At 36.5% G+C, this 26,739-nt stretch overlaps 1 long non-coding RNA gene and 2 pseudogenes across 2 annotated transcripts in view; all 3 read right to left on the minus strand.

The window, feature by feature from the left end:
* LOC135686966 (uncharacterized) overlaps positions 1 to 9,522 on the minus strand; it is a 43,708-nt gene extending 34,186 nt beyond the window's left edge. Inside the window, exons 1-2 of the long non-coding RNA XR_016144660.1 lie at positions 6,661 to 9,522; positions 431 to 5,542 (exon numbers count right to left, since the gene is read on the minus strand). This is a non-coding gene — a long non-coding RNA (uncharacterized LOC135686966). The remainder of the gene's footprint in view (positions 1 to 430; positions 5,543 to 6,660) is intronic.
* Positions 9,521 to 21,886, minus strand: LOC148958410 (uncharacterized; annotated as a pseudogene). The gene is made up of 3 exons (XR_016144652.1): positions 19,283 to 21,886; positions 18,890 to 18,993; positions 9,521 to 16,029 (listed from the first exon to the last, which is right to left on the minus strand). The product of XR_016144652.1 is annotated as an uncharacterized LOC148958410 (transcript).
* Positions 21,887 to 22,864: 978 nt separating this feature from the next.
* Positions 22,865 to 26,171, minus strand: LOC135684482 (52 kDa repressor of the inhibitor of the protein kinase-like; annotated as a pseudogene).
* Between the last annotated feature and the right edge of the window lie 568 nt (positions 26,172 to 26,739).

The raw sequence follows: 26,739 nt of genomic DNA on the forward strand, positions 1-26,739 counted from the left end.
CAAATTCGACTGCAATGATTCATTTTATTTTCATTTTCAAAGTTAAGAGATTTAATGAGATAAACGAAAATTCATTGATAATATGTTCAAAAGTGTCTTGAACTTGTGTTTAGAGGTCATTTATGGTGAGGCTTGTTTCATAGTTCATCTCGCATTGTTTAGAAATCCTATCTCGCAAAATGACACACAATTCTGAATTATTTTTCAAATATTTGCTACTTTCCTCTTTGTTTCTTCCAAAGGAAACGTGAGGAAATATCTAGATTTAGGTATGCCGACGTGATAGCCACTAATTACGTACAACAAACGTAAAATACTAGATAACTAGCTGCTTACATGTCCCAAGACAATGTTAAAATTCTTGATTTATATTCTCTTTATTTTTGGCCTCTTGTTAAAGGTATCATAAAAATAAATTCATATAACTCACTGTCATTTTGCCCTTTTAAAGCTGTCTCCAGTCAACTCGCCACGGCGTCCAGCTCTATGGTATGCATGAATAAGAAGTTATTTTAAGAAATATCATATCTGTTGGCAAATCTGCTTTACATGGAGGACAAAGATTGCAATTAAAGTTGTTCTAGTTCTGGCGATTAACAAGTTGAATTTTTTCTCCTAGCTCTTTATCTTACTAAACAGAAATATTTCTACTTTCACAGCAACATTAAAATCACGAATAACTATCACCTTTAATAAGATATGTGTCCAGGTTTCATTGGAAAATATTCTATCAAGTACTATGAAAAGCGTTTACTTTCCGTTAGAGTTCTACAATTTCAAGATATCTGTTTGAATTTCAACGATAAATGATCATAATCTGATATAATATAATATATATAAGAAAATACCCATAATGATTACCACTTGAGTTGGTTACATTACCACATTTTGAGTTGAAGGGTCTTGGCAGCCAAATGCTTAAAAAGAACTCTTAAAAGAAGTTAGATTCATTGTTCTTTCAAAACTTTTGTCAATGGATACTTAGGCAGAAATTTATAGCTAGACTAATATTTTCTTAAATTTTTTACTTTATCAAGTTAACTTCAAAATTGCTGCTGCTTGGAATCTAAAAATAATTTATAGTTTTCAGATATATAACCAAATATATAATTTATCTATTATCAGAATTCAATTCCTCTTTTATAAAGAACTTTTCATCAATCAACATTTCGAAAATTTATGCAAATTTTTAAACAAAAAAATTGTTAAATGAAAAAGTCCTTTTTTCCCTTCATCAAACAAATGTTGACCAAACATGGCCCTTTAAAAAAGAAAAAAGTATAAACTCATATTTTCCACTACAGGGAGAGAGCATTCAACAGTTTGACAAGCCCAGTGTTGTATTCAATTAACATATTTCGACAAAAAACAACACCGTAAGTAGTTTGACCAAACACAACTTATTCAAGATGGAACTTTAACGAAGAATTATTTAATATTCTTCTTTAAACACAAGCAAGGACCATTTATAAGTTTAACAGACCATGTTTTCTTTGTGCCATAAGTCGTTCCACCAAAAAATTCAATTAGGATGGACCTTTAACGAAGAATCATTTAAGGTATTCTATGAACACAAGAAGTACCATTTATCAGTTTAGCCAACCATGTTTTCTTTCCACCGCACATATTTGGACCAAGCGCAACACAGTTAAGATGGACCTTTAACGAAGAATCATTAAAGATATTCTATAAACAGAAGAAGGACCATTTATCAGTTTAACCAACCATGTTTTCTTTCCACCGCACATATTTGGACCAAGCGCAACACAGTTAAGATGGACCTTTAAAGAAGAATCATTTAAGATATTCTATAAACAGAAGAAGGACCATTTATCAGTTTAACCAGCCATGTTTCTTTCCACCGCACATATTCGGACCAAACCCAACACAGTTAAGATCGACCTTTAACGAAGAATCATTTAAGGTATTCCATAAACACAGGAAAGGACTATTTACCAGTTTTACCGACCATGTTTTCTTTTTTGCAATAAGTAGTTCCAAAAAAAAATTCATTAGAGATGGACCTTTAACGAAGAATCATTTAACATATTTTATGAACACAAGAAGGACCATTTATGAGTTTAACCAGTAATGTTTTATTTCCACCGCACATATTTGGACCAAACGCAACACAGTTAAGATGGACCTTTAACGAAGAATCATTTAAGGTATTCCATAAACACAGGAAAGGACTATTTACCAGTTTTACCGACCATGTTTTCTTTATGCCGTAAATCGTTGGACAAAAAAAATTCATTTAAGACAGACCTCTAACGAAAAATCATTTAAAGTATTCTATAAACACAAGAAGGAACTTTCATCAATTTAACTAACCATGTTTTCTTTTCACCGTAAATAGTTTGACCAAACACAATTCATTCAAGATGGAACTTTAACGAAAAATTATTTAATGTTCTTCTTTAAAGAGAAGCAAGGACCATTTATCAGTTTAACCAACCATGTTTTCTTTTTGCAATAAGTCGTTCCACAAAAAAATTCATTTGAGATGGACCTTTAACGAAGAATCATTTAACATATTCTATGAACACAAGAAGGACCATTTATGAGTTTAACCAGTCATGTTTTATTTCCACCGCACATATTTGGACCAAACGCAACACAGTTAAGATGGACCTTTAACGAAGAATCATTTAAGGTATTCTATAAGCACAAGAAGGGCCATTTATCAGTTTAACCAGTCATGTTTTATTTCCACCGCACATATTTGGACCAAACGCAACACAGTTAAGATGGACCTTTAACGAAGAATCATTTAAGGTATTCTATAAACAAAAGAAGGACCATTTATCAGGTTAACCAGCCATGTTTTCTTTCCACCGCACATATTTGGACCAAACGCAACACTGTTAAGATGGACCTTTAGCGAAGAATCATTTAAGGTATTCTATAAACACAAGAAGGACCATTTATCAGTTTAACCAACCATATTTCCTTTCCACCGCACATATTTGGATCAAGCGCAATGCAGTTAAGATGGACCTTTAACGAAGAATCATTAAAGATATTCTATAAACAGAAGAAGGACCATTTATCAGTTTAACCAACCATGTTTTCTTTCCACCGCACATATTTGGACCAAGCGCAACACAGTTAAGATGGACCTTTAACGAAGAATCATTTAAGATATTCTATAAACAGAAGAAGGACCATTTATCAGTTTAACCAGCCATGTTTCTTTCCACCGCACATATTTGGACCAAACGCAATACATTTAAAATGGAACTTAAAGGAAGAATCATTAAAAGGTTTTAAATAAAGACAAGAAAGGACCATTCATCAGCTTAACCAACCATGTTTTCTTTTTGCCGTCAGTAGTTCGACCATACACAACTCATTAAAGATGGAATTTTAACAAAGAATCATTCCAGGCTTTTTAAAAATACAAGAATTGACCATTTATTAGTCTAACGGGCTATATTTTCTTTTCACCGTAATTAGTTCGACCAAAAAGTTCGACACTTCATTTAAGTTGGAATTTAAGCAAAAAATTATTTAAAGCATTTTATAAACACAATGAAGGACCTATACGAGTTCAAACAGCCCTGTTGTCCTTTTACAGCACGGATTTGGACCAAACGCATCACTTGTAAGATGGACCCTTTAACGACAAATCATTGAAGATTTTGTATAAACACAAGAAGGACCATTTATCAGTTTAACTTGCCATGTTTTCTTTTCACTGTCAAAAGTTCGATCAAACACAATTCAATTACGATCGACCTTGAAGCAAAAAACATTTAAAGTTTTATATAAACACAAGAAAGGACCATATATAAATTAAACAAGCCACGATTTCTTTTTGCCGCAAGTACTTCCATCAAATACAAAATATTTTAGATGGACTTTTAAGAAAGAATTTTTAATGTTTTCTATAAACACAAGAAAGGTACATTTATCAGTTAAACCAGCCATGTTTTCTTTTTGCTGTAAGTAGTTCGACCAAACACGATTCATTTAAGATGTATCTTAAACGAAGAATCATTTAAAGCTTTCTATAAACACAAGAAAGGATCATTTATCAGTATATACAGCAATGTTTTCCTTCAACTGCACGTATTTCAACCAAACGCAACACATTCAAGATGGACCTTCAACAAAGAATCATTCAAGGTATTCTATAAACACAAGAAGGACCATTTATCAGTTTAACCGACAATGTTATCTTTTTGACATAAGTAGTTCCACCAAAAACAAATCATTTAAGAAGGACCTTCAACGAAGAATCGTATCAGGCTGTTCATAAATAGCTGCGGTGCAAACCTTTTTTATATGGAGAGGAAGACAATAACCTATTTTTTAAACAATGGAATGTTATTGGCGCTGCAGGGGCAATTGCCCTTCCATTTCGTATGTTAAAAAAACCTCGAACTCAGCCTCTTTTACACCGACTTTCAACTGCCATAGTTTTCTAACTGCCATAGTTTTTTAAACAATGTACCTTCGAATTTCATAATATGATTAAATATTAAAATAATTTTTTTATTTTTCTTTATTTTTATGTTTCTAGCATTCCTTTTTTTAAATTATAAACAACAAAATCTTTAATGATATTTTGTTGTCTGACCAATTTGATATAGTCAATTTTCTAGGAGACATTTCGCCATTCAATAAATTTTGAGTGTTCTTTAATGGTACCTTGTGAACTATCATATGCTTCTAAACGAATTCCTTCTGGAAGATATTTCTTTAAGATATTACAGACCTGCAGACCCTTTAGAATAATGTTTAATAGTTTGCTTTGTTTATCCTGTTTAATAATTAAACTGTTACTGTTCCCTTTTTAAATGATTTGTAGCGGGGACCGAGAAAGTATGGAGGCTAAAAGGCTCTGTTGGAGCCACTTCACAAATTTTGAAGGATGCAGTAAATTTTCAAAAGGTTAATATGCCACTCCATAAATTCCTAAAGATGCAGTAATTTTCAAAAGGTTAATATGAGAACCACTCCACAAATTTCTAAAGATGCAGTAATTTTCAGAAGGTTAATATGAGAACCACTCCACAAATTTCTAAAGATGCAGTAATTTTCAAAAGGTTAATATGAGCACCACTATGTTCGATCTAACGGCAAAAGTGAAATCAACAACAAATTTTTATATTCATTTGAAGAATTTGAAATGATGAAACCTTGAGTTTCTTTGAATGAAAATAGAAAGCAGAGTAAGCAAAGTGATCTACATTGTAAATATATCTCTGAAAAGCAAAACAATGAATCAATTACAAATAATTGCATCATTTGCTGAATCAATTTCTTTTATAAGGTCAAATGACACCTTTTTTCTTTCGCAAGAAATTAGTTCCAATCATTTATCTCAACAGGTGTCTGCTGAAATTATTTATTGTATAATGGTCAAACAGAGCCATTAATCATTTTCATCACCCAGAGAGAAAAAAAGGAAAGAAACTAAAATAAACTCGCCTGACACGAGGTCTTTTGCATGGATTCCAGGATGTTGAGTCCTTTGACCTGGTTTCTTTTGACATTCATTTCAATGTGTCTTCTTGTCCTTTGTAGAATATCCCTTCAAAATAATTAAATACAAAATAAGTTCTCCCTTTGATAAACTTTGAAGTTGTAGAATTAAAGGCCTAATAGAAATTGGGGCTGGAATGGCTGTGGCCCCCCTTATCGCTTATCATATTTCAGGCTCCATTCGGACAGTTCTATCTAAATGAGGCAATAAGATTTGGGAAATATCCAAGATGCATTAGAACAGCCGACCGAAAGCTGTAGTTCATGCACCTAATTCGAATACATTTAAAAACTGGCTTGAGCAGCGTTGGCAAACAAGGAGCTGCGACTCGGTTTATCTGATTAAAGATACATTTTAAGCACTTACTTTGAAAATTGATGTTTAAAAATGAACAAGCGTGATGGCGCTTACAGCATCAAACAAATACATACTTTTTTATAAAAACAATTTTATAAGAACACGAGCCTCAAAATTGGTTAAAAGTTAAGAACAAATGAACAACAAGCTGAGGCTGAGCTACTGTAAAATTTCATCAGAAAACTTCAGGTGTGGTTGCGTTATCGGTGAACTTTAAAATTTGTATGAAAATGAAGGTTGTCTAAGTCAATTTGTTGGCAAATGTGGCCTGGAAACCTCCCTGGAGCGAAAAAACTAGCAATTGCACTGCTTACACCCTCTTTATTTAGAAAAACATTTAGAACAATCCAGCCTCAGATTTTCGAAAAAATTAAGAACAGTCAGCCTGAACTTAAATTCACTGGTTCGTATAAAAACGCGTGAAAAGTTTTGTAGCAGTATGTTAATGTTGTAATTATGTGAAAGGCCATCTTCACCTAGATACTTTTTTAGCAAAATAAATAGAAAAAAATTAAAAATAAAAGTGTGTATATGTATTTGTATGATGTAATGTCTATACCAAGCCTATGCAAAAAAATTCTTAATTATATGCCCCCTTAAAGATTTAGCAACTGTTATTGTAATTGCGTTGAAAACGTTCTCTCTATGCACATTGTAGAGATATAAAATAAAGGTAACAAATTTCCTTCAAATTTCAGGCGTTAGGGTTCACTTCGCAGTAAACATTAACATCGAAATTTAAATCCATGGGGTAAGAAACAAGATTATTTACTGTTACGTCAAAAGTAAATTTGCAAGAAAACACTAACCGTGAATCCAGTTTCGTCGAGTTCGACATCATTCCTAGTTTACCAAAGGCCTGTATAACACGTTGGCCTGAACACAATGAAAAGAAAAAACCACGCTGAATAAAATTCCTCTTGAAGTTGGTCAACGGTTTTTGAATTTGAAATCAGCCAATAATATTATACTTTTTGTCGAGTTAACAGTTTGCAGCCAATGAATTCTGTTGAAAAATGGCGGGAAGAGATGCACGCCTCTGTGGCCAACCCATAATAAATTCCCTCAAAGTCTAGGTCCCTATGGGGCGATGTCCATGTTCAAGTTTGCCCTTGGGACGTTACATGCTTTGAGTTCAGCGGGCTTCGGATTGGTAGAGAAATCTACTGAGACTAGAAGCACAGATTGAGCAGCCAATCAGATGCACTGAAGCCAACAGCATGCAGGAAAGCACGCCCCTTTGCGAAGGTGTTGCTCAAAGATAATAACATGTTAGCTCGCGGAGAGAAGAGTCCCAAATGTTGCAAGACCATGCTTCAGTTGCACGACAAAACAATAACAAAAACTGCTATGAGGGCATTTGTCCAATCACAGGCCCTTGATTGCCAGCATTATGAATGCACATTGCTGAAGGTATGTTCTTTTTAGTCTGGCCAACATGTGATCAAACCTGTCACTTTAAATTCACTTCTGTGACTCATAACACTCCCTTTCTGCAAAAGGAGAACGATAGCAAGACTGGCGGATGCTGAAACGATGTTCATGTTCGACTGCAAATCCCAACAATTTCGATCAGCTTTTACTGCCTCGTCGCTTCTGGGGCTCTTTGGTCTTGTAAACGCAGGCAATCCAAGAACTTATTCTATGTAAGTTTAGAAGAATTAAACCAAGCATTTTAATTTTAGAATTACTGCTATATTCTATAAGTTTGCAATATGAGCAAACATTTATAACCCGCTAACTATTTGTATACAGAGCGAAATTATGGCACAAAGTTTAATTGTTGTTAGGCACGGATCTCAACTTTGAATTACATGCCAATCCCTATCCATTAATCAATGTAGTCGTTGAGCGAATAAAAGCCATGTTTAATGATACCCAGCACAAAGTTACTTATTGAAAAGTCATGTGTTTTGTTTGAAATCATATTTAGAACTCTTATTTAAACCAAAAATCTTCAACTTTAGAATTTTAGAAAATAACGTCTGTTTCTTAACTTTCGAAAAATTGAGCCTACTGTTTGTTAAAAGCTGTTTCTAATTTCTGTTTCTCTACTGAGCAAGTCCCCCTGACAGAGAAATTTCCCTCCTTGCAATATTTAGCATGTTATTTTAGTCTTAACTTTGCTTTTAAACTATATTTTACTTGATTTGTATTGTATGTTATATTGCGGAAGCAAAATAAAAATTTTGTAAGTAGTAAAATTCTAAAATATGGAAGGGTAAAGCTGAAGCTGAAATATGAATCGTGTTTTTTTTCAAATTTTCGTGTTGATTAAAACTTGACATTTGCTTTCTGTAATACCGTGGTTTCATTGACAACAAACCTTGTTAACTCTCAGTTTATGCTTGTATATCAAAGGTTTAGGTTTGAAGCAAAGTAGCCTTTATAAGGCCTCGGAATTATTTCAAAAGAAATTAAAACGTTCTAAAAGAGTGCAACAAAACGACAAATCTTAAAACGGTCGCAGACGTATACTGGTACAGGATGTCTCACAATTTACCCCTGTTTCAGGGTTTATATAGAAAGGTTCTTCACGTTTTTAGACATTCCCGATAAAATAGAAACTAAAATGTCAAAGCGCCTCAATCCTTAAAAAATGGATTCTGAAATGTTTGTCAAGGAATTTGCAGATTCTACTCCTAGGAGAACGGACTTATTTTGAGGTTTTACGATACTTGCTTTAAACTTTGAAAAATCAGTTTTTACACGTAGAGCTTCCTCGCCTTACATAATTCAGAATTTAAACGTAAGAGGGATTGTGAAGAAAATAGACAGTTGTAGAATGGGGTCAGCCACAAAAACCTACATATGACGATTATTGTGTTTGACAAGCATTGACAAACGCATTGACAAAGCGGGGCGTTTTTCCAAATTAATAAGGGTTACCAATTCCCAGACCTCCCTGCTCTCAGACACCTCTTTGCCCCTCCAATCTTCCAAGACTGGCTACGCCACTGGTACCGGAGAATTTCAGCATAAAAAGACTTGTATCAAAAACCATTTAATTGTTTCCCTTTCCTTTTAGTCTGAATTTTCTGTTGTTACTAAGTTGCTACATTGAAAACAGGTAAATAAAGATCTTTCAAGAAGAAACAAAATCTGAAAGGGTACTTCCTATGATAAAATGGCGACCATATTTTTACAAACCTTTGACAACAACTTTTTTTAAATAGGTTTACAGCTCAATTTTTCTCAAGGGCCCTAGGTGCCTCCGTTATGCAACTTCTTTGACATGGTTTCTTAAATCTCGAACTTTAGTACAGAAGAACCTCGCATAAAAGTACCATCAATCTCAAGAACAATCTCCCTAAAATTGCATGATTGATCATTTAAATTGCTCATTGAAACACAACTGAACCTAGAAACATTACATTACATTGATTGGTCATTCATTTAACTTTCATTGGTACATTACCAGAAACATCAGCTTTTAAGTATAAAGTATCGCTTCAATATTCGAAATTGGGAATCTAGTTTCAAGAGGAAAACAAGGTCTGGATTAGCGTCTAATCAGAAGCGGACTTGCCCACCGGGACACCGGGAAGTTTCCCGATGCGCCCTCTGCCCCAAGTTATTTTTTTTCAAAAACAAGAAAATTTTCAAAAGGCAACTAATCTTCGCAGAGAACTAAAATTGATTACAATCATCAATTGTCCAAAGTAAGTTGAGCAATATTGAGATTGATTGCAAAGTTTCCCAATCTGCAAATTCTGCCAGATTTTCTGAAAACCTTGTAAAAAACATATTTTGTTTGGGAAATGACTTTGAAAAAAAATATTTTAAACACACTAGAAGCATTTTTGTCTGAAACTTCTCAGAGTATAAAACGTCTTGTAATTTTGGTTAGCTTGCAATTTTTTCAAGCAAGGGCAAAATATTTGAATTAATTCGATTTCTGTTGAGGGGGTAGTAGAGATTTTCACTAGCTAACTAGCAGACTATTTGCCAATTGACTGATGACTAATAATTTTGTGAAACCAATGACTTCTGACTAACCATATAAGTTTTTTGATTTATGGCTATACTTATGGCTGATGCAAATTAATCCTAGTGCCTGATATCCAATAACTGAGGGCTCGCACTTTGGAAAAAAAATAGCTGAGCACTTCCTTGTGTTCTTTCTAATCAGAATGGCTGTTACTGGATGTGTTGGCTATTGGGTATGGGAACGTTCACATATTATGTAATCAGAGATGGGGAGGGGGGATTTATTCAAACGTTGTGGCAATTACGCTTATAATGGCTATTTGTTAAAGTTTGTTAAAATACTTGTTTAAGGAGAAGGGGATTTTTCATATATTGCCGTAATATGTGCATATTCATTGTGTTGTCTCTCTTGAATAATAGTCCTTTTTCTTTGGGCCATCAACTATCTCTTGATGGCCTATATCCCTTCTCCTGAAAACTAGTTTATGAATGATAGAGGACAATTTTTCCTGTCCGTGACAAGCTATTATGTTTTGCAATTCAACTAATAACTCACAGGCATCCTGTTTTTTGTACGTTAAAACCAGGAGTTTTGCACCAAAAAAAATTATCACTAACTGAAGTAAAAAATCTTGAACATTTTTTAAAAAAATTTATACAGAATTTGTTGAGATTTGATACCCTCATGTAAGAACCTTCTAGGAAACTTAATGGAAAGTTAAACCTGCTGTTTTGAGAAAACTGGTTTCAAATTTACAACTAGCTATTAAAGGTTTTCCAATCTTTCTTCAAATTTTTGTCCCGGAAAAGAACTGTGCCTTTTCCTAAGAAATTGTTTTCCTTTTACCATTTCTACGCACAGTTTCTCATAGAGAGGGAGCCTATCAATCTGCAAAATCATCAATTTGCACAAAAAGGATGGCAGCAAGATCTCTTAAAATCCATTTGTCAGGCACCGCGGAGCAGGGGGGGCTTTAGCCCTCCCACTTTTTGCAAAAAATGCCAAATTTTAAGTATCAAACTACCAGAAAAGCCTCTTTTTATACGGTTTTAGCCACCCCCTCCCTCCCCGCTTTTTTTAGACCCCCCACTTTTCTCAACGCTCCGCGGTGACTGTTTGTCCAAGATATGTTATCAGATATCTTTCAGACAAGTCTACGGTTTTGAGCACATGTTCAATACCTGATCATAATTCCGCACGCTGATGAACCGGAATTATATCTTTTGTAAATGATATGTAACTGTAGCATGGAGGCAGAAGCATGGAGCAACATAGTCATTAGGCTAGCAGGTGATGTGGGACCCCTTTACATTTCTCAATGATATGCTCCAAAACTTTATGTTACCGTTTGATGAGAACGAAGTCATGTATTTCGTCAAATTTTTAAAGATTTTGAGATCGAGTTTAATTGAAAATAATCTCGTCTCCTAGGCCAGAGAAGCTGCTTTCTTTCTGAAATCTTGTAAGGGAGTGTCTCGCTAACTGAAAACGTCCAACTTTCAAAATCTATCATTTGATATCTTCATTTGATACATTAAATTGAGGGACAATACGTCACTTGATACCTACAAATTTGACCAGCCGTGTAGACGTTTCAAACACAGTCAATTTGACAGAGAGTCTTCTTCATGCCAATACCAATTGTTCCCACATCCTAAATAGGGTGTTTTCAGTTGCAAAGAATTTTAAGGATGAAGAATGACAAAATTTTTCCGGGCCCGTTTTACAAGCCCCAATGATAAGCAATTTTATAACCTATTGGCGCCCTTTTGCTTGTTTTTCCCGGTGGGTCAAAGGGTAGCCAATCCGCCACTGCATCTAATGTCCAATATTTGTGTTGATTTTTTTCTAGAGGTTTAATGAACAGTTGCAAAATACAACAACGGGGTAAAACAACGGGATAATTTGTAATATATAAGAAGCTGTTTAAGCAATATGATAAAACGCAGTTCAAGACAATTTACGATGATAACATGATACAAGGCTATTTAGACGAAAGGTAAAAGGGTGCAGCTAAAAAATCTGTTTGTAGAATTTATATGAAAGATTGCTGCTGAGAAAATGTTTTTGTTTGAAAATTGACTAAAGGCATCATTGACATAGGGTAAAAGCTTGCGCAGGTCTTTATCATTAAACATATTACAGTTGACTTCATGGGATGCACAAATGTAGGTTACTGCTCTGCCAAGGAGCACAGTCCTGTGGAGAGGGTATTCTTGGCAGGGACGTCCCTTCCTACCTCTTGTTGACGGGTGGGATTGCAGATTTGCCCTGTAAAAAATTTTCCCTGCCAAATGATGAAAAAGCTTAAAAGAAAAGTGAAAACTTAGAAAGTTATAGCTTAATTAATGTTCAAAAATGATACATTCTGTAGATGAACATTATGTCATCGATGAATCTTTTCTAAAATATTGGACAACGCCCCATAAGAACATTGTTCTTTTTTACTTATATTTGGGGGGAAGAGTCTCCCCATTGAGGTGCCTTGAATTTTTTGGCAAAACTTACTAAATGGTAAAATAGTTATTTTGGGAATAGATAAAGTCATTTGTTTGATGTATTAAAGGCAGCGGGGTGCTCTCCCATACATTTTTATGGCATTGACACTAAGCTTCGTTGCCCATATCTTCTCTGGATGAATGGGTGAAAGGGCCACCCAGGTGTAAAGAAGCATACTGACTACAAGCCTCATAATGCTTTACTTGGTGAGGATGCAAATTTCGAAACATAGCATGCATACATATTGAAGTTATAGATAGAGAAAAATATAGTTTGTCTGTTCTGACACACACCCTTCTTGTTTGGGCATACTAGTTTTAACAGCCAACTGGATTCCAGATCTCTTCAAGCACAAGGCTGTGTGGCAACGCCTGTTTGGTGTTACACCGTTCGTTGTCATTTTTCTGACAAGCTGTGCTTGTCTTTTTTGCATGGTTTCGAAAAATACACAATTTTTAATCGCACTGAAATCAGCAGTGAAAGGGAATCAGAAATCTATTCCCTTCAGCCCAAACTATTGCTGGCAATTCCTATTTTGTGTCAATGGCAGTCTGTATCGTGTTACTTTTGGAACAGACAATCTCCAACCATAACATACTCACTCGCTACAATTATGTTAGAAAAACAATAAAGAGATCCATTGGTAGAACATTTTTGACCTGCCAAAATCTGTTTTGCCCTGCGAGAAGGCCCTATTATCGTTGTTGGGGTGAATTACCTCTCCCCTTTCCAATACCCCTTCAGGTGACGTCCCTGGGCAGAGCAAGTTTGGCATTTTCGAAATCAGTAACCTACTCTCAGTTGAGCTACACCAGAAGGGTTATGGATACCAGAAATTTGTTCTTCAACTGATCTTACCAAACTGGTGGTATTGAAACGTAAGTCGGATCCTAATTTACAAAGCTCCACGCTTAGATTGTTCCATTCTTTAATACAATGCAGGAAAATACTGTTTTGAAAGGGTCAGTTCGTTTTTTCGGTACAGCAACGCTGTTTGTGTTGGCAGTTAGAATTAATATGCAGGGGCAAGGCCATTGACGATTTTAAAGAAAAAAACTGATCTTCTGTACCACCTTCAGTTACTGAGCGATTCCCATCCTAATTCCTAAAAGATTTTTTAACGAAAGGTACCTCTCCTACCCTGGGTACCAGACTCACTATATATGAAATAAAATAGAGAGTCTGGTCTAGTGCGCCCCATTCTCGTTCTGGTGTGCTGATATTAACCAATCAGGAGCGAGTGTACAGATTTCTGTACGTTCAAAGGTCACAGCGAAACAATAAACTTAGCTCTGGTATAAAACATTGAACAGAACAGAACATAAATAAATGCTAGCGACCGTAACGATTGAGTTTGAAGATGCTATTAAAACTGTACTCAAATAATATTTTCCGCATGTTGTGGAACTGAACACAGAACAGCATTGAGAGCCTTGTTTGTAGAGAGAAGAGACACCTTCACCATATTGCCAACTGGCTTTGGAAAGTCTCTGATATTCCAGGCTGTGCCTCTCGTTGCAAAGAAATTAGGCCTTGTAGTGAAATGCAGTAGACAAGAAACACCGCAAGGTGCCGAGAACAAACAACAACAAAACAGTAAATCAGTTATAGCTAATATTTCGCCCGGCATACGGGGCTTCGCTTGTCATATTGCCCATATTTACTGTGGTGACCTTCCAACGTGATGATTCTAACCGCCGCGGTGTCCAAGCGCGCTGCCTTCACAGTTAGGAAGTAGACGTTGAAAGTATACAAAATTTATGAGGAAAATTACAAAAGACTATGATTAACAATTTGATAATGATTAACATTTAATAATGGTTGACATTTAATAACTGCATTGTGCTAACTTTAATTTCATGCTTCGCACATGTTTTTTGCTGCCAAATGGCGTTTTAAACCTGATTTGATTGTTATCTTGAGGCAGAAAAGTCTATTACCACTGTATTAAAAATGTCGACTTTAAAGAACTTAATAAAACACATTTGCTTTAAGATTTCCCAAAACTCCTCTGACTACTGAGTTTCTTTATTATTTATCTGACAGTCTTGTTTCACAGGCCTAGTCTGTTAAATAGACTTCAGTTCTTTCAAGTAAGTTCACCAGAACGAGAATGGGGCGCACTAGACCAGACTCTCTATTATTTTATATAGTGAGTCTGGTACCCAGGGTATACCTCTCCATGCACCAGTGACACCAAGAGCCGCATTTCATCGATTCGAGTCGATTCATAGCGAGGTTGTGCGTCGCATCGCAATCAAAATAAGAAATAAGGAATTCTGTTCGCTCGCATGTTGAAACCGACAATGAATTAAGAATAACTACTAAAAACATACAATATCCTAAATAATCACTCTAGGTTAATCTTCCGTTATTGACATATTTATATGACCGAAAAGGAAGTAAAGGGTCAAATGCTCGAATGCCGTGTAACTGTAATCATCCCGTGTTGTAATTCAATTGCTATACTTCTTTCAAATTCTTTGAATGAACTTTTGAATTTCAAGACAGTACTAAGATTATTCAAGATCACTAAATGAAAGGGTATTTACACCTGAAATGGTCAAGCAGGCAATATCTTACTATATCTGCCTTTATGCCATTTGCTGAGTTTGGGCAGTCAAGCTCATTCGCATCCTTTATTATATTCATTCATATAATACCACCGTTTAATTAACCACTGATTAACTACTAACGCTTCTATTTAAAACATAACATTAAATAAATTAATATTACCAAATGCATATGATTGCACTTTTTTAGTAAAAAAAGGTGGATTTTACATTTTTGTTTGTAGCCATGCATATATGCCACATAATAATCTAGCTCCACACCAATTCCACCATCCTAAAGATCGACGTAATGCAAGGCAGTTTGTCATCTTTACAAAGTGAAAATTGAACAATTCCTCAGTTAATTGGTCGCCTGATACAACTTTTTTAATACCATGAAATCCGCCCCTCCCCAATACATGTTGACACTAATTATCTGTGCATGCTTAGCATATTGCTAGAAAGGTATAAAAGCTTGCTGATTAGGTTTGTAAAGGAGAGTTGCGAGGTGTAGAGGTCAAATGTCAACGAAGCTGATAATAATAAAAAAGTACAAAAGATACAGTTTCTCTTAGTGTAAAACTGCTGATGTGATTCAAATTGCTTTATCATACACCCGAACAATCATATGTCTCTTTGTATGATGGGTCAAGGATTCAGGTGTAAAATTTTCCTTGTGAAGCAGAGTAAACATTGCTTCGAAATGTGCACTTTGGGAAGGCACTCCTTTACAGCTGATTTTACTGTGCTTTATGGGTTAGCAAAATTGTATTCGATCATCACTTTCTCGGGAATATATTTTTTTCTGGTAGACTCAGAGAGTTCAATTAAAATTTCATGAAGTGCGCATGCATAGCTGGGCCTACCTCAACACCCCCTTCTTATTGAACAATGGTTAACTGAAACTTTGTCCTCGATTGCGCAAAAAGATAATATCATGTAGGAAGTTGAAAAGTTTAATTGCAACGTATACCTAAACAAACTGGTAGGACATTGCTCACTTGTCGAAAAACCTTCTGAGATTCATCTAGGACTTGATTATCTCACATATGACTATGCATTCAAACGTTTTCTGCATCTCCAAGATTGTCATTCACTGACAAGAGACATCATTTCAACGAGCTGTTATGTGTACATACCATACCATCCAAAAGGGTATTGTGTAGCTTTGCTTCATGTCCAATTTCAATTGATAACTGCAATTATAATGAGCACATTCATTTTCACACCATATACACTAAATTTACAAACTTTTCCATTCAAAGGTGGTAGTTTCCGAATATGTAGCCTGTGTTAACAAGATAAAACTACAACAATCGAAGAGGGAGAAAAAAGATAATACTAAACAACAAATGGGAGAAAAAAAAATCAAAGGGTGTGATTCTGTGTTTGTCAATGGCCTATTTTGCAACAAATTGTGCCCTGTTACAGAGTACCGATGGCTTTGTGGAAAGCTGGTAGATATGACACCATTTGTCATTTGTCTTGTCAATCGTAAAGAGAAAGAGAGGGTCACAGAGTTTGGTGAATGTGTTGCAGGAGTTTACGGAGAGCTTATGGATAATCACTTTAAATTATTCTTGTAAATCAGATCACGAGAAGGCACGAAGGCACGAGAAGGCAATTATAAATGTTTCCTCTGTTGCATTTACGTAAAGATTGGATTCAAACCAACAATTATCTCCACGATGTCTAGGTTGTATTTGTTAGTCTTCATAAGGAGATCAGGCGAATGATTTCTACAGTAGCGTAGCATCAGTGCAATGGAAGTTGGCTAAAATATTGCGTCTATAATGCCTTTCTCGTTCTCGATCATGCAGATTCCTGACTGCATGTCCATATATCTCCTGATATAAAACAGCTGCCTTTTCCCTACTTTTACTACAATACTCGCTTAAGATATAACAATGGCTTCACCAATTAAAATCTATCAAACTGTTGCCAGATTACTGTTCTTTTTCACTTAGAGCGAATTGAAATTAGAAATGGAAGCTAATGATAACAAAATAGTTGGAGAGATGGGTCTAGATTCCTATATTGGTTAGGGCTACTATTGGCGTGTTTGTATTTGTCATTGCAAAGAAGTGTATTGACAAAGTTGAATGTGGTTACCAGCCATGAACAGTATCCTGATATTTCTTATACCTATAATTATTGTTACTCGCCATTTCCAATCAAGTTGTTCTTTACCAGCCATGAACAGAATCCTGATATTTCTTATACCTATAATTATTGTTACTCGCCGTTTGCAGTCAAGTTATCCTTCACCAGCCACGAGCGGTATCCTGATATTTCCTATACTTCGCCTCGCCGTTTTCAGTCAAGTTAGTCTTTGGATTTTTTAAAGTCATGATTTGCTGTTATCTCCTCTTCGCCCAATGATGTGGATATGCACTCTTTGATAATAACTGGGACAGAATTGGTGCTTTTGCTTTGCTTTTCCTATCTGTGTCTCATGTTGCCAGCTTTCTTCTGCCATATCATATGCCTCAGAGTGCCCTGCACCTTTGAAAGCAAATCACTGCTTCCACGGTGGACTTTGCAACAGCGCAATATATGAAACGATGATTGGAATTGAGGAGAAGCTAATGGCAGACGATTTCCACAGAAATTGTTGTATTATTCCCAGATTTGGCGCCAGAAATCTTCCGACAGAGGGGTTGGAGCTTCCGACAAGGGGGCTAAAATGACTAAAATAAGCAGTTTTCGTACGTTTTTTTGTCAAATTTGCTCCGACAATAACCTAAAATTTCCTTCGATGGGGGGGCTAGATGCTTCCGACGGAGGGGCTGTAGCTCCCCCTAGCCCTCCCCTGGCGCCACCACTGATTATTCCAAGTTGCTCTTGTCTGGAAGACGCAATCTTACATTTTCTGCAATGGATTTCGACTTCGATAAAGATATAATAGTAGATTGTGAAAAAGATGAATTTAATCTCCAAAATGTATATTATAATTTAATAATGGGCGTTTCCTCAGCAATCTGCTTGAACATAGCTGTTTCCAAAGATGTAGAGGGTGTGGCTCCCAAAAATTTTCCCCCATACTTCTATTGTAAGGCAGTCATAATATCCGTCTGGATCCGCCCCTGTGGTAGAATTTTGATAGAAGGCGAAAACAGACTGGCAGATAACAGTATAGAGATCTCACTTCTACAAAAGTAAATTACGGTTAGCTAGTCAAAGCTCACCTATCACTGTTCCATATTTCTGTGGATCGAAAAGTCTGTATGTTAGATTATTATTCCGCACAACTGCTGGCACGGGAAGAAAGGGAATGAAGTTTGAAGTTGTGAGGGAGAAGATTCCAAATTTCGTTTATCAGTACGGATGAAATGCACATGGGATTTAAACTTATAGATATCGGGATATCTTGCTTCAACAGCGTGTTGGGTTTGCTGGAGAATTTTGCAAAACTTATAAAGGCAGAAACATTTCATGATATGAAAAATTTTTACGTTTCAGAGCTGGCTAAATTTTGAAACATTCCCCTTTTTGGCAACACTTTCGCTCCTAGAGAGAAGGAAGTCCAATTGAGGCCTTTCATCGATCAAAGTGTATAAGTCTTGCTTAGCGGGACAAATCGCATTTCGAATAACATTTCAGACCACAAATCAAGATGACTTTCTTGAGCAAAGTGATAGACGTTTTTTTCATTTTTGGTGGTTGAAAAAATTGACAGAGTAAATTTCAGGGCTGTTTGCCTTTAAGTTGGACTTAGTTGCTCTGGTCCACGGGGACAGACCCTGAAGGAAGTCCTTTAAACCACCTGCTGAGTATTTTTGATGTGCGACCGTCAACGTTTTTTCTGCACCTGTCCCTGGGCTAAAAATGAGAGGAAAAGTTTTATCTCGATCACGGTTGGAAGTTTTTAGTCTGTGACGCAGGCTAGGTTTGCATGCATTATTGTCCAAATTCGTGCCATATCTTACATTAAGGGCCATTAAGGTCGATTATAACAATAATATTAAACGATCATCATTGCAGTGGATAAATGTAAACAATAAAAAGTGTATGAATCAGGATACGTTCCGAGACAATCAGAACTTTTTATTTCACCTGCTGATTTAAGCACTTGTACGTTTGTGGACAGCTGGTCGACCAGCTTGTCGTTTTCACTTTCAACTTGCTGTAACTTGGACCAAACGAAGAGCTGTTGGGACCTAAGTAGAAACAGTTATAATTAATTGTTACCACAAAAGAAAGGAATACAAAAAGGATTTTCAACAGTTCGTATTTTTGTATTTGTATTTGTTTCTATCTATCATCTAAAGTTTGGTCATGTCACCGATTCAAAGCGGAAATCCTTAGATCTGTTTTTTGCATTCTTGTCTGCCAGAAGCAGAGTGAAGAATACCCAGTGGTGTACATTGGTGTTGCTGATGCGTGTCAGATAAACATGAAAATGGAAGTATGAATTAGCACAATATAAGCAGGTCTGATAATACTTACATAGCAGGCAAAGATTTAGTTTTGCAATATGTCCTTTGCTGCTCTATAATAAATATCCAATAACTCTGATACCTTGCAAAGGGCATTATTCTGTTCAGTTTTTGGTTATGGTTATATTCAAGTATGAGGATCTCATTATAATAGAATTTCAAGTAAACTAAGACCCCGTTTACACTGTCCCGTGCAAGTTTGGAACCGTGACAAAACTGTCGCTCTGCTATTTTTGCTCTGCTATCCGGAACAGTTTCGACCCTGCTTTGAAAGCGAACGAATTTTGTACCGTCACGGTTCCGTTTTTGAACGGGACAGTGTAAACACCTATCCGAGACGATTTTGTCACGGATTCACAAAGAGGTCTTTTGTATGGCTGTTTGAGGTAATCGAGGCTTTGATTGTGGCGTAACTACGTTGTCAAATTCGGAAGAAAAGGAAATTCTGAAGAGAAGACGACCACAGAAAAGACTTGTATTGTTTCCCAGTCCAAGCCTTGATTGGACTTGGCAGTTTTGTAGTCTAAAATAACACTGAAATTAAAGCCACCTTATCTTTCGTTCAAGTAAAGTTTTTATCGGCCTTCCACTGCATTTTAACTCTAAATAAAAATTCGATTGTTAACTTCGGCGGCAAAATAAAAGACTTGGTTGACTAAATACAGCTTCTTCTAAACAATGTTCTGCCATTAAATTCTGAAGCCATTACACTGTACCGGTACAGTGTAAACGGAAAGGCTAAACGAAACAATTTGGAACCGCGACAGTGTAAACACTTGCGAACCGTAACGGTACAAAATTGTCCCGGGACAGTGTAAACGAGGTCTAACAATTTAAACTCCTGGATGATATTATTGGTCCAAAATGAACTCTTAAATTATTCTTTACAAAAAACCAAAAAACACTCATTTAAGAAAATATAAATATTTTCCTTATCAAGGCATCAAGAGCTGCTGATCAACAGACATTTTAAAACATACTAAATGCTATTTGTCTGGCAATCTTTCAGAAAACAACTTGCATTCAGTGAAGAGAAAATCATAAAGTTTAGCAACAAATACAAAACCTTTATGAAGTCAAACTGCAAAAATTCTACACTAGATCTCAAGTGCAAAACTTCATTTTTAGAGATAAGGTTGTTTTTAAATAGTTAAATTCTGGGTTTGCTGTTTGAATCTTAAACATAGGCGTAGACTTGCATTTTCTTCAGGGGGGGGAGGGCTTAAAAAATTAATGACAATTCCTAATGGCAGCTGCTGATGTCACAGGATAGAAAGTGGATTAGCTAAGGGCTTAAAAGTGATTTATCCGTGCATTTTTCATTATCAAGGAAAAAGAAACACACAAATGAAATGATTGAAAATTTATTTTCAGTTTCTTTAGGTTGAGACCATCAGTTCTATTTAGGCAAACAAGATGTACTCTTTCTCAATTCATTTCTCATGACCACTTCTCTATGTATGTTCATTATTGCAACAGCATTTAATCGTTCTTGAGACATTTGCGATCGTAGGTACGTTTTCAGGCGCCTTAGACCCGAAAAAGATCTTTCAGCTGTGCAACTTGAGACAGGCAAGGTCAGTATCATCCTTACCAACTTATTGACCACTGTGACCATTGATCGAAACACTTCATCTTTGATTAAAAAATCAACAACACATTGAATGTCTTCTAAATGTACCTCTTGATATCTGGCCCTGTCAATTAGCATTTCTCTGTGTAGCAGCGATCTGGGGCCATCTACATCTTTACCATAATGTTGTTGAATGTAATCCACCAATTTTTCTTCTCCAATAAGAAACTGCTAAACTCTCTTCAGATGCTCTGATGTTTCATCAGGCTCAAATCGGTCAGCCCAACAAGCACACTATCTAAAATAGTAAATAACTTTTGCCCGTAAAGGTCTTGCGCAGTGACTGGAAAAAACGAAGCTTCTGTACCCTCATCAATGCGTCTTGGAACCTTATGCTGTCTCGTTAATTTTGGCTCTTTTATTGATCCATTTCTAGCAACAGCATCTAATATTGACTGCCAAATTCAAACAAAACGGGCATCAGCTCTTGCATTCGATATTGACTGTCTGATACAAGTAATTGTTGAAAGAAAAATCTGATTTGCTGAAAGAAAAACTGGATTCCCTGCAACGTTGATCTGCCCCCTTCAACAATGGTAAATACCATCCTCAAAATCTCTAGCAAGAAGAAGCTGTTAAATTTGGTAAGCGACTTCAAAAAGCCACCAGCCATTTAACTTCTTCAAGCCATTTAAAAATATCAGTATAGTTACTGGCAATTGCTTGTATAGATACCAATCGCATTGTCAAACGAGTGGGGCAAAATGGTCTCAAAGACTTTGATTGGTGTTCTTCATGCTGGTCCTTGAAATGAGAAAACCAAGCCAACCTTTTAGGGGAACCTGGAATGAAAGCTGCAGTTCCTGAACTAAGACCATGACATTGCGAATTTTTATCGTTACTATTCATGGCATCTTGGACTGCTAGATTTAGCGTGTGGACCCGACAGTGAACATATATTGCACGACTTTCCTCCTTAAGGACCCTTGATCTTAAGGACCTTAAGGACCAGTAACATGGCCAGATACGTTGGCCGCGCCGTCATAACATTGGCCTCTACATTTGGTGATGTCTAACTGCATCCTCAGCAGCACATCTTCCAGTATAGTAAAAAGTGCATCACTTGTGGTTATCAAAGTTTCATAGAGTCCAAAGAAAATTTCTTCTATGCTAAAATCATCATTGGCAATGCGAATGCAAAAACATATCTGCTCCTGACCGGATAGATCGGACGTTTCATCCATGATGATCTCTTAGTACTCTGCAATTTTGACTTTATTTGCTAATCTTCTCAAAAATGTATGGCTAAAATCGGATAAGATTTCATTTGAAATTTTGGGGGACAGCCATTTGTACTTTTTCTCTCTTTTTAACCATGAATCTAATTCTGGAATGTCGTTTCTTCTTTCGTCCAATAGCACTTCAAAGTTGCTGTTTCCCCCGCTGCTAAACCCTGGCGACCTAGATATCTTATACCTGTGAAGATGGCAACAAGTGCTATTATGTTCCTTTTCATTTGCTTTAACTTTCCGGCCTCAAGCAAATTTGAAACCTTTTCTTTCCCAGATGCAGTGAACACAGCTATAGAGGCACGGTGAAGGTCAGATTTTTCATGAGACCGGAAGGTCTCAAGAGCTTTCTTCCAATTTCCAAAGCCATTTACAACAAAGTATTGATACGAATCTAAATGTCTTGCAGTGGTTGGCTTTGGCAAACCTTGATTTATGGCGCTAACGCAAACTTGAAAAAATACCCGCTGCCTTTTACTGTCATATGATAACCATGTGTACGTTTTCGTCCAGTTATCTTGGAACTTTCTCTCTCGTTGACTTCCTTTTCTTTTGTCTAAGCCAACTTCAACCAACCCTGCTCCAGCTTCTCCTATCAAATCTCCAATATTTTCTTCTTCTTCTTTTCCTCCTACTGACTTATTTACATTTGTCGGTTCCTTTTGTTTAGATCTTATCACAAATTTGTCCAAAGCTATTATCACGTCAACAAAGATCGCACGTTGCTTGGTTCTTTAGGTGAGATCAGATACCAGGATTCCGCATAGAAAATTCCCTATTAACGCAATTTTGCCAGGAAATTTTCTTATTACAGCATTACCGAGCTTTCAGATTGAAAACTACAAAACATATCGTAGTCTGACTTTAGATTCAGTTAAGTTAATTTCGATTAATTCTCTACATCAAACTTTATGTAAAACTGTTTTATGCACAATACAAGCATGCATAATATTGCCCCTAAATTGGAAAATTCGCAATATGTACACATCTCTGCAAATCACCATATATGAAACTCGACCCTTTTTTATCGAACTATCTAGCATGTATTAATGGCGAATTGTATCTTGCAATTGCCCTATCAGAGACTCTTTACTGAATGGTTTTATGTAAAGACACAACTAGAATATCCACGACAAAGCTGGGTATCAAAGCAGGCGCGGATCCAGGAAAATATTTGACTGTTGCAACGTCAGAACATATGACCACACCCTTTTTTATGACACGCCTTAGTATCACTTTTTTAAAAGAGGAGGAATGCATCCGAACGGAAAAAGTACCAGTTGTTGTATAAACACTTTCCTTATAATGGGGCACAATCGTAGCAAGGGAAGACAACAAAAATGTCAATGCTAATTTTCAAATTTGTAATTATTTTGATCATTTTAAATCAAATTTGAACTCAACGGTGGCTCAACGGTGGTATTGTGGCTCAACGGCAAAATTAAGCAGCTTCATCAGTCTATATTTGCTAGACGAAATCTGTACAAAGAACATTGATAGATTCTCCTTTTTCACAAAGAAAAAATCAAGTTTATAACGAATATCTTTAAAGACACAATGATTAAATTCTTGGCCTAAAAATAGCTTTGTATACGATTTACTATGTTTACTACAAGTGACGAACTTTCATTTTAAGAGGTCAAATTCATGAAAACAGCTGCCTTTGAAATGGTATTCTCAAAACCTTAAAATATTTTTCAGCTCCAATAGTAAGAAATTTGTAATAAAAATTGATATTGCCTTATTTCTAATTTTCCTAATTAAGCTTTCTACTAAACATACTAACAGCTGCACGATTAATTGGAAACAAAATTGTATCATCTTGAACCATTATCCCTTTACTTTGGATCAGTATTCAGAATGTCAAGGAGCTTCATCCGTCGAGGGTGTCGCAAAGCAAAACGACGAATTATTTCGTCAGTATCTACCTCAATGTCTCTATGCACGTGTAGTAAAGCAAGGCCATTCGTTCTATTTGCAGTCATAGTGCTGCGCAAATATGTCTTAAGACGGCGTAATACTGTGATCGACCTCTCACAAGTGCAAGTTGTCACTGGCAGAGTTGCAAGGATTTGCATTGCCGTATATATATTAGGAAAAGAGACCTTGTCAATGGTAGGAAGAAGGTCAGAGACAGATTCGGCGGGCTTGCCCTCAAGCCAGGAACAGTGATCTTCCCACATACTTAGTTCAGTACTTAGGTAGCGGGGTTCAGGTAAGTCGGACACGAATCTCTCTAAAAATGTCATCAGCTTCTCCTTCAAGTCGGCTGCTGAAACAACTTTTGATGGGAATGCATAAAAACCGTTTAAAGCGGTCAAATTCCTGTTGGAAAAGCGGGTTTGAATTTGTGTGATCAAGTGATCCAAAAATGGAAGGTTAACAATACGTTCGTAGTATTGGCTAATACTCTCAGCTGGTACATTCTCACGATTAGCCTGTTTTGGAACTGTCCGAGGTCGGGCAGGCTCAACACCAACAGAGCGAGCTAACTCTTCTGCTTCGCTAACCACTGCTGGTGACAAACACTTTTCTCATTTCTCAAACGCTGCAACAAAGCGTTAAGCAGAGCTACTTTGGAATTGGTAGCAAGAGCATCCAACGAAATAGATTGAAACTGCTTAGTTAGAGGCCTAGTAACCTCTAAGCAGCGAGAGACGACGACCAGACAAATAACGAATTGAAATGAAGTAATTGAAAGGAAAAGACTGCCGGCGTCGCGTACTGTATCAGCATTCCAAGAACTATTTTCGTTGAAATTTCATGGCCTCCAAAATATATCTAGACCGTCGATTCGCGCTAACCATCTTGTTCTACACACATCAATTAGGTGAGTGTGTCGAGCAGTTGGGGACAACTCCTATATTTTACCCTCCAAATGAGAAAAACGCTTCGGGCTGTTGTTAAAAAAATCCGATACTACACGAACTTGTCCCATCATATTGCTAACAACTTGAATGGAACATGCCTTAGCCACACAGAGATTTAAAATATGGGCACCACAATGAACATATAGTGCGTCCGGATACATGCGTTGAATTCTGGCAGCTGCCCCAGAACATTTGCCTGCCATATTGCCGGTCCCATCGTACCCCTGCCCCTGACAAAATCGCATATCTAGTGACAGTTTTTCAACACCTCCAGAATGGCTTCTCCAGAAATTCCTTCGTTGCATTCAATAAAACCGACAAAAACCTCACGAATCTCAGACTTACTGTCAACAAACCGTATTACAAGAGCCATTTGTTCCCGGTTACTTGTGTCTGTAGCCTCGTCTGCCAATACAGAGAAGTATCCGGAAGCCTTAATTTCGTCTGTCAATTTCTCTAGAATATAGCCTTCGCAAATAGAAATGAGCTCATTTTGAATGGTTTTGGAACGGTAAGTGGCTGATTTAGGAGCATTGAGCATGTGATCCTCAAAAAGAGAATTTTTGCCATAGCGAACCAAGTATTTTAAAAGTTCTTGCAAGTTGCCAGAATTAATATCCTCTTGATCATAATGCTGGGAGTCATCTCTATGACCTCTTAAAGAAACATTTTGTCTTCCGAAATATATGACTCCTCCCACGATTGGTTCTAACCTTCCCCTGTTGAGGCTTACTTGGTCATCAACCATATTATTCAATTGCCTATCAATAGGCTTCAACTTTTGCTCCATACACTGCCTGAAATGAGAAGTCATGACAGTGGCAGTCCGATGCAGAGGTGATTTTTCGCAGTGTGCACGAAACCTATTTGGCCCATTGGACCAATTCGTGAAAGGGGATTTCCACAAATTAACCAACTTTGAAGAATTGTGGCTATTGTCCATTGGAGCAAACAAAACACAATAAATGCAGAAAGCACCATCCAAACTTTTAGAGTATGACAACCAGGGGAAGTCTATCAACCAGTTGTGCAAAAACTTACGACCATAAGTGTTCAAAGGACACTGAAAATCAGAGCTAAGTTTTGAACAGTTCAGAAGCAAATTATATTTCTCCTCATCACTAAGGCTTTGCACATTCAAATAATGTTGTCCAATGTCATATTACAATTCTGAAATAGAATGAGAATCTGAAGAATCTTCTGGAACCAAATCAACATTGCAGGTCAAAGAAGTTGAGCATGATGGTGAATTGCCACTATCTTTGTGACATGGAAAGTTTTCAGACTTAGCTGCCTTTGCTGAAAAGTGGTCCAAAATTGTTGCTTTCCTCTTGGTGCCTGGACCACTAGATCTTATACCAGACTTAAATTTTGTTACATGACTGCTGCTGACAGCTCTTTGCATAAGGTTTATTGAAAATAGGGGAGGTGCTTTAAAAGGAACAAAATGGTCTTTCTTTTCTGGAACCTTCATTGTCTTTAGGTAATCTGGGGGCATAGATGCACAATGAAAAATATGAATTTTGCTGTCACAATTTGCAGTAACACTTCCAGGCTGAGGGCTCAGTATTTTGTTATGAAGTACTTCATATACATCAGTAAAAGTGTCTGTTTTAGTGGGAAAATAAGACTCAATATGCACCCCAATAGCTGTGGACAAAGCAGTCATACACAGCAATGATGAAAAAGAAAGGTTTTTGGCAACATTAATTGACTCTGCCAAAACAGCTGCATT

This window comes from Rhopilema esculentum, chromosome 15 (assembly GCF_057945365.1).
Source record: "Rhopilema esculentum isolate cy_ngs chromosome 15, ASM5794536v1, whole genome shotgun sequence".
Taxonomy (NCBI): Eukaryota; Metazoa; Cnidaria; class Scyphozoa; order Rhizostomeae; family Rhizostomatidae; genus Rhopilema; species Rhopilema esculentum.